Genomic DNA, 14,365 nt, shown 5'->3' on the forward strand with positions numbered 1-14,365 from the left:
GACAGGACTGGACAGACTAGATGCAGGAAGGATGTTCCCGATGGTCGGGGAGTCCAGAACCAGGGGTCACAGTCTAAGGATAAGGGGTAGGCCATTTAGGACAGAAATGAGGAGGAATTTCTTCACCCAGAGAGTGGTGAACCTGTGGAATTCTCTGCCACAGAAGGCAGTAGATGCCAAAACATTAAATATATTCAAGAAGGAGTTGGATATATTTCTTAAGGCTAAAGGGATCAAGGGCTATGGGGAGAAAGCAGGGACAGGGTACTGAATTTGGATGATCAGCCATGATCTCATTAAATGGCGGAGCAGGCTCGAGGGGCCGAATGGCCTACTCCTGCTCCTATCTTCTATGTTCCTATGTAACTAAACACAAACATTCCTGTAACCGGTCAACGAAGGGCGGCCACCTTTAGTTAGACTTCCCTTTGCCCGTTTAATGTCGATGATATTTAGTGCAGCAAGTTACTGCGTGTTGGAGATGGAAACGGCACGGCGCCCTCTACAGGGCACCTGGGATCTGAGTGAACAAGGCAAGTAACTGTGTACCTCCTTAACCAATCAGATTGAAGGACAGTGAAACGAGCAGCACAGCGTCTGGACAAGGAAGTGTAATTGAGAGTGGGTGTCAAATCAGGTACAGAAAGGGAAATAATGGCCCAGAAATTCGGGTCGGGGGCTTCCCATGGGTGCAAGCCCCCGACCTGCACTTACCTTGCGCGCCGGCCGTTGTGCTATGGGCCCGTGTGGCATTCCGATCCTGGGCCTGCTCCAACTGCCGACGCGCAGTGCTTGCGTATCCCAGGGGCGCAGTTAGTTCGATGCGTCCCCTGGGATCATGTGGGCCATGGAGAGCCAATGGTAGCAGGGAATGCTCCATTCATAAGTTTGACTGTCAAACCTATAAATACTATAAGCCCCAAAACATCACTAAATCTTCAAATAAATTTTAAAAATTCACATTTTAAAATAACTATAAATTACATGAAATAACTATTTTAAACAATTATTTAAATTTTTGAAAAAATTAATTACATTTTCTAACGGGGCTAAAAATAAACTTACCTTTCTTTAAAGTATTTAAAAATAATAAACCTGTGGAAAAAATGTTTTAATTTAACTTAATTCACCACTTACGCTTTTTAAATGTGTAACTGCTGGAGACTTACCCTCCCGGAGAAGCCTGCAAAAAAAACGTAAGTTCGATGCGCACGCGCTGCCTCTCCAGCGCACGTGTTCGACTTCTGAACCCCTTCTTTCAGGGGAACAGAAGTGCCGGTTTCCGGCGCATGCGCGGTGCATGCAGGAAACCGGCACTTTTGTTGGGCCTACGCGTGAGTACCCCGTGTGTACTCACGCGTTGGGACCCGAATTTCTGGGCCAAAGGGAGGGAAAGAAAGACTGGAATAAGAGAGAGAGAAAAAAGAGACAGAAAAAAAAAGTTGAAAAAAATTCATTTAAATTTTTTAAAATCTCAAACAACAATTAATACCTGAAGGAATGAGACTCCACACTTGTAATAGTTAATTTTCAGTACCAGAGCAGGCGACTGGCAGTAATTAACACTTACCAGCAAATACAATAAAAATGTAATTTATTGAAAAATAATTTTAAACGTTTTAATCCGGACCAATATTTGTATAAACTAGTTTTAAGTGCTTGTGCATAATTTTTTATTTTTAAATTTTAAATTTAAGATTTAGAATAACCCTTACACTGGTGACAGCAGGCCCTATACCTGCTTTTACCAGGCACAAGTGTTTCTGGGCAATTTCTGGGCCATGGGGTACTTAGACTGAAATTGTCAAGATTTAACTTTCTGTGGCGGGTTTACTTTGTATCTAACGCGCAAAGGCAGGGACTTCACGCCATTCAATGCATGTCAATGGGGAGCCAGACAGCGAGATGCTGTTTTCATGAAGTTACCTCAAATAACCTCCCCCGAGCAACACCACCAGAAACTATTTACCTGCTCAATCATCCCATTGCTGTGGAGAGCAGAATTGCTGCATTGTAAAGTAAATCATGGCGAGCGATGAGGGACCCTTCTGAGTGATGTAATAATAGGGCACTATGCAGGTTCAAGTCCTTCTTTGCAAATTGCTCTGTCTGTGCTTTAGTTGATTGCTTATCCTTTGACTCTTTCTCCATTAACTCAGCGATTTCTCTGGCTAAAATCACCCTCCCCCTCTGGGGAAAGATATTCTTCTGTGCATTATCTGCTGTAATTGCATCCTTCCTAAACCCATTCCTTCACATACGTAACATCGCCCACCTCTCTACCCTTTGGGAGATGATGAGCTCAATGCTCATCAGCTTCCTTCAGATTTCATGTCCTCAGTGCTCACAACTCCCATCCTCGGTGTCTGAGCCGCCACATCTTGGGCACATCCACACTCTTCAACGCAGCAACCATGAAAACCTTGCTTCCTTCAATTCTTCAAAGAGACTATAATTGAAATCGTGCTGTGCACTTTTAACAGCAAGCGTACAATCTTACGACTCTCCTCCCACTGCTAGGTTAATGATTGTTATAATTACAGGAAAGTGCAGTTTGAACCCAACAATGTTTACATGTCTCTCTGGCCTAAATAACAGCTAGCACCTCTTTCCTTTGATTGTGACGTTCTCTGGTTTGCATTCTACCGTCATGGCCATTTAGTTCAAAATGTCATTGGCCTTGTTGCTTGCTGCCCTGCATCTTCTCTACGTGGAACCTATCAAACATCTCTAGCAGGTCACCTCTCAGCCCTCTCTTTCCTAGAGAAAAGAGCCCCAGCCTGTTCAGTCTTTCCTGATAGTTATAATCTCTCAATTCTGGTGTCATCCTTGTAAATATTTTTTGCACCCTCTCCAGTGCCTCTATATCCTTTTTATAATATGGAGACCCAGAACTGCACGCAGCACTCCAAGTGTGGTCTAACCAAGGTTCGATACAAGTTTAACATAAATTCTCTGCTTTTGAATTCTATTCCTCTAGAAATGAACCCCATTGCTTTGTTAACTTTTGTTTATGGCCTTATTAACCTGCATCGCTAATTTTAATGATTTGAGAATGTAGGTCCCTTTGCTCCCCTACCCTTATTTCCCAAGTAGTTATGTAGCCTCCTTGTTATGCACCACGTCACACTTACCTACATTGAAATTCATTTGCCATTTAGACGCCCATTCTGCAAGTTTATTAGTGTCTTCCTGTGTTTTGTCGCAACCTTGATTGGTTGACAGACTGGGACTTTTTCCTCATTGCAATTTTTCAAACGCTTAAATGTGCAGATAATTAAGCAAGTTATTTCATTTGGATTCTGAACGCAGAGCTGGTAAGGTTCAATATAGAATTAGGCAACAGTGGAGCAGGACTAGAGATTAGAGGAGGGTTTTTCCACACACAGTCATGGAAAGATGGAACAGACTTCCTTTGAAATTACAGTAGTTAATGCTGTGTGATTAACTCCTTCACAAAGGAGCGCATTCAGTATCTGGTTTAGAACAGATTATAGGAAAGTGCAGGCAGAAAGAAAAAACTTATATTTATGCATCGCTTTATCACAGCCTCAGAATGTGCAGAAGCACCTCACTTAGAATCATAGAATCATAGAATGGTAACAGCACAGAAGCAGGCTATTCGGCCCGTCGAGCCCGTGCCGGCTCTCTGCTAGAGCACTTCAGCCAGTGCCACTCCCCCGCCCTTTCCCCGGAGCCCTGCAAATATTTTTCCTTCAGATACTTATCCAACTCCCTTTTGAAAGCCATGATTGAATCTGCCTCCACCACCCTTTCAGGCAGTGAATTCCAGATCCTACCCACTTGCTGCGTAAAAAAGTTTTTCCTCGTGTTGCCTTTGGTTCTTCTGCCAATCACCTTAAATCTGTGTCCTCTGGTTCCCGACCCTTCCGCCAATGGGAACAGTTTCTCTCTATCTACTCTGTCTAGGCCCCTCATGATTTTGAACACCTCTATCAAATCTCCTCTCAACCTTCTCTGCTCCAAGGAGAACAACCCCAGCTTCTCCAGTCTATCAATGTAACTGAAGTCCCTCATCCCTGGGACCATTCTCGTAAATCTTTTCTACACCCTCTCTAAGGCCTTCACATCCTTCCTAAAATGTGGTGCCCAGAATTGGACACAATACTCCAGTTGAGGCCGAACCAGTGTTTTATACAGGTTCATCATAACTTCCTTGCCTTTGTACTCTATGGGGGAGAAATTCAGTTGGCTGCGCCACCCGTTAGTGCCTTAAGAGGGCGCTAAGTGGGTCGCAAGCCACTGGCCACGCCTCCCGCTAAATTCCGCGGGACGCTAGTGGTGGCGCTAGCCGTTAGCGCTGCGCCGCTACCGATGACGTCATCGGTGTGCGCAGCGCCCCGCTGACGCCCCGGCTGCGATATTTGGAAGCGCCCCCTGATTTACCGCTGGACGCTATGTGCGACCGGTTCAGGGGGGCCTACCTGCGGCAGGGGAGGCGTAAATTAAAGGAGAGGTGCGGGGCGGCCATTTTTGTTGTTGGCCGCCTGCCAGCACCTGCCTGCGCTCCCATCCCCGGCCTCCTGAAACCCCCCACCCCCGCGGAGTGCTGGCTGCGTTCCAAGAGCGTGGCACTTCTCCTCGGTGCCGGGCTCTTTTGCCGGCACTCGCGATCCTCGGGGGCCCAACTGGGCCCCAGATCGTGCTGCACAAGGCCCCTCCCCTTTAAGAAGGGGAGGAAGGCCTGCAATACTGCAGCGCGGTGTGCCGCAGTGTGTGGCACTGTGGCACGTTGCGCAATGATATTCAGTCGCAGCGCCCCAAGAGGGATGCGGAGCGCCTCCAATAGCGGCGCGCTTCCCTTTGGGGTGCTACCACTGAATTTCCGGCGGGCGGCCGCGAATGCTTCCGGGGCGCTACTTTTAGCGCCCTGGCGAGGCTGGCGCCCCAAACAGGGCTATACTCAATTTCTCCCCCTATGTCTCTATTCATGAAGCCCAGGATCCCGTATGCTTTTCTAACCACTTTCTCAACCTGCCCTGCCACCTTCAACAATTTGCGCACATATTACCCCAGGTCTCTCTGTTCATGCACCCCTTTTAGAATTGTACCCTTTAGTTTATATTGCCTTTCCTCGTTCTTCTCACCAAATTGTATCACTTTGCACATTTCTGCATTCATTTGCCACCTGTCCGCCCATTCCACCAGCCTGTCTATGTCTTCCTGAAGTCTACCTCTATCCTCCTCACTGTTCACTATACAGGTAGACTATCCTTTATCCGCACTTCCGAAAACCGAAAACCTCTAAAAACCGAAAGTTTTTTCGTGGAGCGTATGTCGTGCGCACGACATGACCCGAGTGGCGCCAAACATGACAGGAGTGGTCCGGGAGCTCTGCCTTTCCCTGTGAGCAGGGCAGAGGGTCACAGAGTTCCCTACTGGGTAGGAGATTGCAGGCCGAGCCGGGCAGTGTGAAGGAGGTACCGGGAGAGTGAACCCAACAATACAGCAGCCCGTCCGATAGCTGCAGCGGCCCGTCCGATAGTCTTTTCTTCCCCCCCCCCCCCCGACCTGATTTGCGGGCCAGCTTAGTGTAGGAGTCAGCCGATATCCGGCTTTCCCACAACTGGCGGCGGCAGTCGAGCCCCAGACCCCCGCTAAGTCAAGGAATTCAGATACGGAGCAGGGGGAGCCGGAAACCGCGATCTAACGGCAGAAATCAGCAGCCGTTTTGTTCGTTTTTTTTTCTTCCCCTAGCATTTTTTTTAAACAGTCAGGCTGTGGAAAGAGTCTCTGTAGCTTAGCAACAGCTTCAGAGACGCTTCCAAGGCAGGGCCTGAGTGTTTACAAGCTGTTGCTAAGCAACAGTGTTTGTTGTCAGTTACAGAGATGAAAACCTTTTGAAATCCGAAAAATTCCAAAAACCGAAACACAGCTGGTCCCAAGGTTTTCGGATAAAGGATAGTCTACCTGTACTTCCAAGTTCTGTGTTATCTGCAAATTTTGAAATTGTGAAATTGTGCCCTGTACACCCAAGTCAAAGTCATTAACATATATATCAAGAAAAGCAGTGATCCTAGTACCGGGCCTGAGGAAACACCACTGTATACCTTCCTCCAGTCCAAAAAACAACCATTCACCATTACTCTCTGTTTCCTGTCACTTAGCCAATTCCGTATCCATGCTGCCACTGTCCCTTTTATTCCATGGGCTTCAACTTTGCTGGCGAGCCTATTATGTGTCACTTTATCAAACGCCTTTTGGAAGTCCATGTACACCACATCAACCACATTGCCCTCATCAACCCTCTCTGTTACCTCATCAAAAAACTCAATCAAGTTAGTAAAACATGATTTGCCTTTAATAAATCCGTGCTGGCTTTCCTATTAATGAATCCACACTTGTCCAAGTGACTATTAATTTTGTCCCGGATTATCGTTTCTAAATGCTTCCCCACGACCGAGGTCAAACTGACTGGCCTGTAGTTGCTGGGTTTATCCTTACACCCTTTTTTGAACAAGGGTGTAAGATTTGCAATTCTCCAGCCCTCTGGCACCACCCCCATATCTAAGGAGGATTGGAAGATTCTGGCCGCTACCTCTGCAATTTCCACCCTTACCTCCCTTAGCATCCTAGGATGCATCCCATCCGGTCCTGGTGACTTCGCTAATTTAAGTACAGCCAGCCTCTCTAGTACCTCCTCTTTATCAATTTTCTCCCATCCAGTATCTCAATTACCTCCTCTTTCACTATGACTTTGGCAGCATATTCTTCCAGATGCAGAGTACTCATTTACTACCTCAGCCATGCCCTCTACCTCCATGCGTAGGTTTCCTTTTTGGTCCCTAATTGGCCCCACCCCTCCTCTTGCTACCCGTTTACTATTTATATGCCTATAGAAGACTTTTGAATTCCCTTTTATGTTGGCTGCCAATCTATTCTCATGCTCTCTCTTTGCCCCTCTTATTTCCTTTTTCACTTCCACTCTGAACTTTCTATATTCAGACTGGTTCTCGCTTGTATTCTCAACCTGACATCTGTCATATGCCCCACTTTTATGCTTCACCTATCTCTTTTGTCATCCAGGGAGCTCTGGCTTTAGTTGCCCTACCTTTCCCCCTCATGAGAATGTACCTCAACTGTACCCGAACCACCTCCTCTTTAAAGCCAGCCCATTGTTCGATTACAGTTTTGCCTGCCAATCTTTGGTTCCGATTTACCCGGGCCAGATCCGTTCCCAACCCACTGATATTGGCCCTCCTCCAATTAAGTATTTTTATGCTAGATTACTCCTTGACCTTTTACATAGCTAATCTAAACGTTATGATACTATGATCACTGTTCCCTAAATGTTCCCCTACTGACACTTGCTCCACTTGACCCACCTCATTCCCCAGAACCAGATCCAGCAGTGCCTCCTTCCTCATTGGGCTGGAAATGTACTGATCAAGAAAGTTTTCCTGAACACACTTCAGAAATTCTTCCCCTTCTCTGCCCTTTACACTATTACCATCCCTGTCTATATTCGGATAGTTGAAGTCCCCCATTATCACTACTCTATAGTTCTTGCACCTCTCTGAAATTTCCCTGTAAATTTGCTCCTCTATATCTTTCCCACTAGTGGGTGGCCTATAGAATACACCTAGTAGTGTAATGGCACCTCTATTGTTTCTCAACTCTACCCAAATAGATTCTGTCCTTGACCCCTCCAGGACATCCTCCCTCTCCAGCACTGTAACCTTCTCCTTAACCAATACTGTAACCCCACCTCCTTTCTTTCCTTCCCTATCTTTCCTGAACACCTGATATTCAGGAATTTTTTGTACCCAATCCTGCCCTTTTTAGAGCCAAGTCTACGTTATTGGCACGACATCATATTCCCGTGTGGCTATCTGCGCCTGCAGCTCACCAACCTTATTTACCATGTTTCATACATGCACTGTAAATCTGCCTTAGATGATCTTGTATTCTCTCTTAGTCTGACCCCACCTAATACCGTACTGTTTCTTATGCTAGTGCTATCTGTTTCTCCCAATCCTTTGTGCACCTCGTTTCCCCTTTCTAATGCTACATCCTGGTGCCCATCCCCCTGCCAAATTAGTTTAAGCCCTCCCCAACAGCACCAGTAAACTCCCCCTCCCCCACCACCACCCTCCCCCCACGAGGACATTGGTTCCGGCCCTGTTGAGGTGCAACCCATCCAGCCTGTACAGGTCCCACCTCCCCCAGAACCGGAACCAATGCCACAGGAATCTGAAGCCCTCCCTCCTGCACCATCCCTCCAGCCATGCATTCATCTGCTCTATCCACCTATTTCTGTACTCACTCACACGTGGCACCGGGAGTAATGCGGAGATTACTACCTTTGAGGTCCTGCTTTTTAATCTCTTTCCTAGCTCCCTGAAATCTGACTGCAGGACCCCATCCCTCTTTCTGCCTATGTCGTTGGTACCGATATGGACCACAACCTCTGGCTGTTCATCCTCCCCCCTCAGAATGTTCTGCAGCCGCTCAGTGACATCCTTGACCCTGGCACCAGGGAGGCAACATACCATCCTGGAGTCACGTCTGCAGCCACAGAAACGTCTGTCTGTTCCCCTAACCATCGAATCCCCTATCACTATTGCTTTCCCAATCTTCATCCTCCCACCTTGTACAGCTGGGCCAGCCATGGTGCCGCGGACTTCCCAAAGGATGCATCACCCTCACCTGAATACCGGTTAGAGAGCGAGATGCACTCAGGGGACTCCCACACTACCTGCCTGGTCCTCCTTTTCTGTCTGATGGTCACCCATTCCCTCTCTGCCTGCACACTCTTACTCCGTGGGGTGACCACCTCCTGAAACATGCTATCCACGAAGCTCTCAGCCTCACGGATGCACCGCAGTGACGCCAGCTGCTGCTCAAGCTCCGAAACCCGGAGCTCGAGCTCCTCCAGCTGACGACACTTCCTGCACACCTGGTTGTCCAGGACACAGGAAGCATCCTGGAGTACCTGTTATGTTCATAAATAAATAAACGTTTTCATTATGAACAGCTAGCTTGAGCTAGTCATTTATTCAGCCACGTGGACTAGTGTACAGGCATCCATCTTGACTACTGCCTTGTGGGTAGCCCACTACTAAACATACAGCTCTGCCTAGTGTACCATTCTAGAATGACATGTTACTGATCATTACAGTGCCCACATGGCACAGGATGTGAATTCGATGGGACTGAGGTGCCCTGCCATGCCTCTATTTAATAGACTATTAACTAATTGAAGAGAAATAAACGCAAGACTTAAAAAAAAAGAGTTACTCACCTATTTGTTTTCTTTTCAGCTCCTTCCCTTGTGCTGACGTCACTTACCTCGCTCCCTGATGCTCACGCTCGCTCCGGGCTCTGGGCTCTCGGGCCTACCTTTATCTCCGGCCACTCCTCTCACTCTCTCCTCCTTTCCCCTCTGCTCCGAATTCCCACTCTCTCCAAATTCCCAAACTCAGCACTTTGTTTAGAAGCACTCGTTTAATGGTTTCCATTCTGTTCAGACCACTCCAAGGAATTACTTTGAAGTGGAGTCACTATTTTTATTTAAGCAAAAGCAGCAGATAATATCAACACAGCAAGATTCCATAAACAGACAGTTTTTGTGTTGTTGGTTGAGGGAGGAGTATTGAAAGAAAGAAAGACTTGCATTTATAGAGCGCTTTTCATGACCTCAGGACGTCCCAAAGTACTTTTCAAAGTGTAGTCACTGTTGTAATGTAGGAAACGGGGCTGCCAATTTGCGCACAGCAAGCTCCCACAAACAGCAATGTGATAATGGCCAGATAATCTGTTTTTGTTATGTTAATTGAGGGATAAATATTGGGCAGGTCGCCGGGGATAACTCGCCTGCTCTTCTTCGAAATAGTGCCATGGGATCTTTTACGTCCACCTGAGAGAGCAGATGGATTAATCAAGTTTATCCGTCTTTTGGATGAGAACTTAAACCTGCCTGTCCAAGTGGATGGTAAAAGGTTGCACAGCACGATTAAGAGCAGGAACGTTCTCCCCAGTGTCCTGGCCAATGTCATAATGTCGGAGGTGGTATCTTACGGATGAGACGTTAAACTGAGGTCATATCTGTCCTCTCAGGTGGATGTAAGAAATCACATGGCACTATTCGCAGAAGAGCAGGGGAGTTCTCACCAGTGTCCTGGCCAATATTTATCCCTCAATCAACATCACTTTAGAAAAACAGATTATCTGGTCATTTATCGCATTGCTGTTTGTGGGACATTGCTGTGCGCAAGTGAACCTCCTAGTGTTAGTTTGGAAGATGTCACACTGGCCCAACACATACTCACACATGCTCACACACACTCACACTCACACACTCACACACACTCACACACACTCACACACACACACATACACACGCACTCACACACACTCACACACAGACACTCACACTGACACTCACACACACACACTCACACACACACACACACACTCATACACGCTCACACTCACACACACACACTCACACACACTCACACACAGACACTCACACTGACACACACACACACACTCACACTCACACACACACACTCTCACACAATCACACACTCACACAATCACACACTCACACACACTCGCTCACACACACACTCACACACTTGCACAATCACACACTCACACAATCACACACTCACACACTCGCACAATCACACACACACAATCACACTCACACACACACACTCTCACACACTCGCACAATCACACCCTCATACACTCACACACACACACACACACTCACACACTCACACAATCACACACTCGCACAATCACACGCTCACACACTCTCACTCACACACTCACACTCATACACACACTCACTCACTCACTCACACACACACACTCTCACGCACACTCACATAATCACAAACTCACACTCACACACTCACACACACACTCACACAAACACTCACTCACACACTCAAATACTCTCATACACACACTCGCACACTCACACACACACTCACACTGACACACTCACACTGACACACACACACACTCACACTCATACACTCACACACACACACACACACACACACACTCATACTCACACTCACACACACACACACACTCATACTCACACTCACACGCTCTCTTTCTCTCTCACACAATCACTTCTCACACACTCACACTCACACACAAACACTCACTCACACACAGACACACACACTCACACTCACACACTCGCACACTCACACGCTCTCTTTCTCTCTCACACAATCACTTCTCACACACTCACTCACACACAGACACACACACTCACACTCACACACTCATACACTCACACTCACACACACAAACACACTCCCTCTTTCTCTCTCACACATATATACACTCTCTTTCTCTCTCAAATAAATTCACGCCCTCTCACACACACATTCACACTCTTTCTTTCTCTCTCACACACACTCACACTCTCTCTCTCTCACACACATTCACACTCGGTGTTGGAGTCATCTCATGATTGACAGGACAGAGCTGCTCAGCGTGGGGCATGGAACAGATTACCGTTGTTGCAAACACTATTAGTGAATATCAAACACTCCCAAGTCATGCACACCATAGTTCTGTCAGCTAAGAGTAAAGTTCCCTTAACTCAACCCCAAACTCAAATCAGCATCCTTTACAGTTTGATAGTTCGATATCTCCCAGCAGACAGTCGCAGGACTTCCCAAAATCAGAACAACTAATAATAATGGAGTCCCTGTTACTACACCGGTGTGACATCATCCCATTACTGCACCGGTGTGACATCATCCCGATACTGCACCGGTGTGACATCATCCCGTTACTGCACCGGTGTGACATCATCCCGTTACTGCACCGGTGTGACATCACCCGTTATTGCACCGGTGTGACATCACCCATTACTACACCAGTGTGACATCGCCCATTACTACACCGGTGTGACATCACCCATTACTACACCGGTGTGACATCCTCTGTTACTACACTGGTGTGACATCATCCATTACTTCACTGGTGTGACATCATCCCGATACTGCACCGGTGTGACATCATCCGTTACTGCACCGGTGTGACATCATCCCGTTACTGCACCGGTGTGACATCACCCATTACTACACCGGTGTGACATCACCCATTACTACACCGGTGTGACATCACCCATTACTACACCGGTGTGACATCCTCTGTTACTACACCAGTGTGACATCATCCATTACTTCACTGGTGTGACATCATCCCATTACTGCACCGGTGTGACATCATCTGTTACTGCACTGGTGTGACATCATCCCGTTACTTCACTGGTGTGACATCATCCCGTTACTGCACATGTGTGACATCACCCGTTACTGCACCGGTGTGACATCATCCCATTACTGCACCGGTGTGACATCACCCATTACTGCACCGGTGTGACATCATCCCATTACTGCACTGGTGTGACATCACCCGTTACTGCACTGGTGTGACATCACCCATTACTGCACCGGTGTGACATCATCCCATTACTGCATCGGTGTGACATCATCTCGTTACTACACCGGTGTGACATCACCCTGTTACTACACCGGTGTGACATCATCCCGTTACTGCACCGGTGTGACATCACTCAATACTGCACCAGTGTGACATCATCCCGTTACTGCACCGGTGTGACATCACCCGTTACTGCACCGGTATGACGTCATCCTGATACTGCACCAGTGTGACATCATCCCATTACTGCACCGGTGTGACATCATCCCGTTACTGCTGCAGTGTGAAATCATCCCGTTACTACACTGGTGTGACATCATCCCGTTACTGCTGCGGTGTGACATCATCCCGTTACTACACTGGTGTGACATCATCCCGTTACTGCACCGGTGTGACATCATTCCATTACTGCACTGGTGTGACATCATCTCATTACTGCTGCAGTGTGACATCATCCCGTTACTACACTGGTGTGACATCATCCCGTTACTACACCGGTGTGACATCACCCATTACTGCACCGGTGTGACATCATCCCAATACTGCTCCAGTGTGACATCACCCGTTACTGCACCGGTGTGACATCATCCCGTTAATGCACTGATGTGACATCATCCCATTACTACACCGGTGTGACATCATCTCGTTACTGCACCGGTGTGACATCACCCATTTCTGCACCGGTGTGACATCACCCGTTACTGCACCGGTGTGACATCACCTGTTACTGCACCGGTGTGACATCATCCCGTTACTGCACCAGTGTGACATCACCCCATTACTGCACCGGTGTGACATCATCCATTACTGCACCTGTGTGACATCATCCCGTTACTGCACTGCTGTGACATCACCCGTTACTGCACCGGTGTGACATCACCCGTTACTTCACCTGTGTGACATTACCCTTTACTGTACCAGTGTGACATCACCCCGCTACTGCATCAGTGTGACATCACCCGTTACTTCACCTGTGTGACATTACCCTTTACTGTACCAGTGTGACATCATCCCGTTACTGCATCAGTGTGACATCACCCCGTTACTGCACCGGTGTGACATCACGCGTTACTGCAGCGGTGTGACATCATCCCATTACTACACTGGTGTGACATCACCCGTTACTACACCGGTGTGACATCACCCATTACTACACCGGTGTGACATCATCCCATTACTGCACTGGTGTGACATCACCCGTTACTACACCGGTGTGACATCACCCATTACTACACCGGTGTGACATCATCCCATTACTGCACCGGTGTGACATCACCCGTTACTGTTCTGGTTTGACACCTCCCCCGCCCTGACTGATTGCACGTGGAGCAGTAAAATGAGATCTCATCCCAACAGTCTGGGTTGGGTATGAGCTCGATTCTCGTGTTAACCGGCTGTGCCACCAGTTACTCCTGTAAATCACTCTTTTCTCTCCGTGTCGGCCGAGCAGGAACATTTATTTCACCATCGCTCAAGGCTGAGCTAGAGTTTTGGACTCATGGGGAATTTATTTTAATTCATTGGCTGTGGGCGTCACTGGGAAGGCCGGCATTTACTGCCCATCCCTAATTGCCCTTGAGAAGGCGGTGGTGAGCCGCCCTCTGGAACCGCTTCAGTCCGTGTGGTAAAGGTACGCCCACAGTCAGTATACTTCTTTGTAGCGGTTTGGTACAACTGAGTGACTCGCTGGGTCATTTCAGAGGGGCAGCGAATAGTTAACCACATTGCTGTGGGTCTGGAGTCACATATCGGCCAGACCGGGTAAGGACGGCAGATTTCCTTCCCTAAAGGACATTAGTGAACCAGATGGGTTTTTATGACAATCCGATAGTTTCATGGTCACCATTACTGAGACTAGCTTTTTATTCCAGATTTATTTAATGAACTGAATTTAAATTCCCCAGCTCGTGTCTGCGGA

General features: G+C 47.6%; 1 protein-coding gene across 3 annotated transcripts in view; it reads left to right on the forward strand.

Moving 5' to 3' along the window:
• phactr2 (phosphatase and actin regulator 2) overlaps positions 1-14,365 on the forward strand; it is a 203,460-nt gene that overhangs the window by 83,610 nt on the left and 105,485 nt on the right. The gene's annotated exons all lie outside the window — the stretch shown is intronic.

Source organism: Somniosus microcephalus, chromosome 3 (assembly GCF_052327205.1).
Source record: "Somniosus microcephalus isolate GS21.2 chromosome 3, FLI_Smic_1.0, whole genome shotgun sequence".
Classification (NCBI taxonomy): domain Eukaryota; kingdom Metazoa; phylum Chordata; class Chondrichthyes; order Squaliformes; family Somniosidae; genus Somniosus; species Somniosus microcephalus.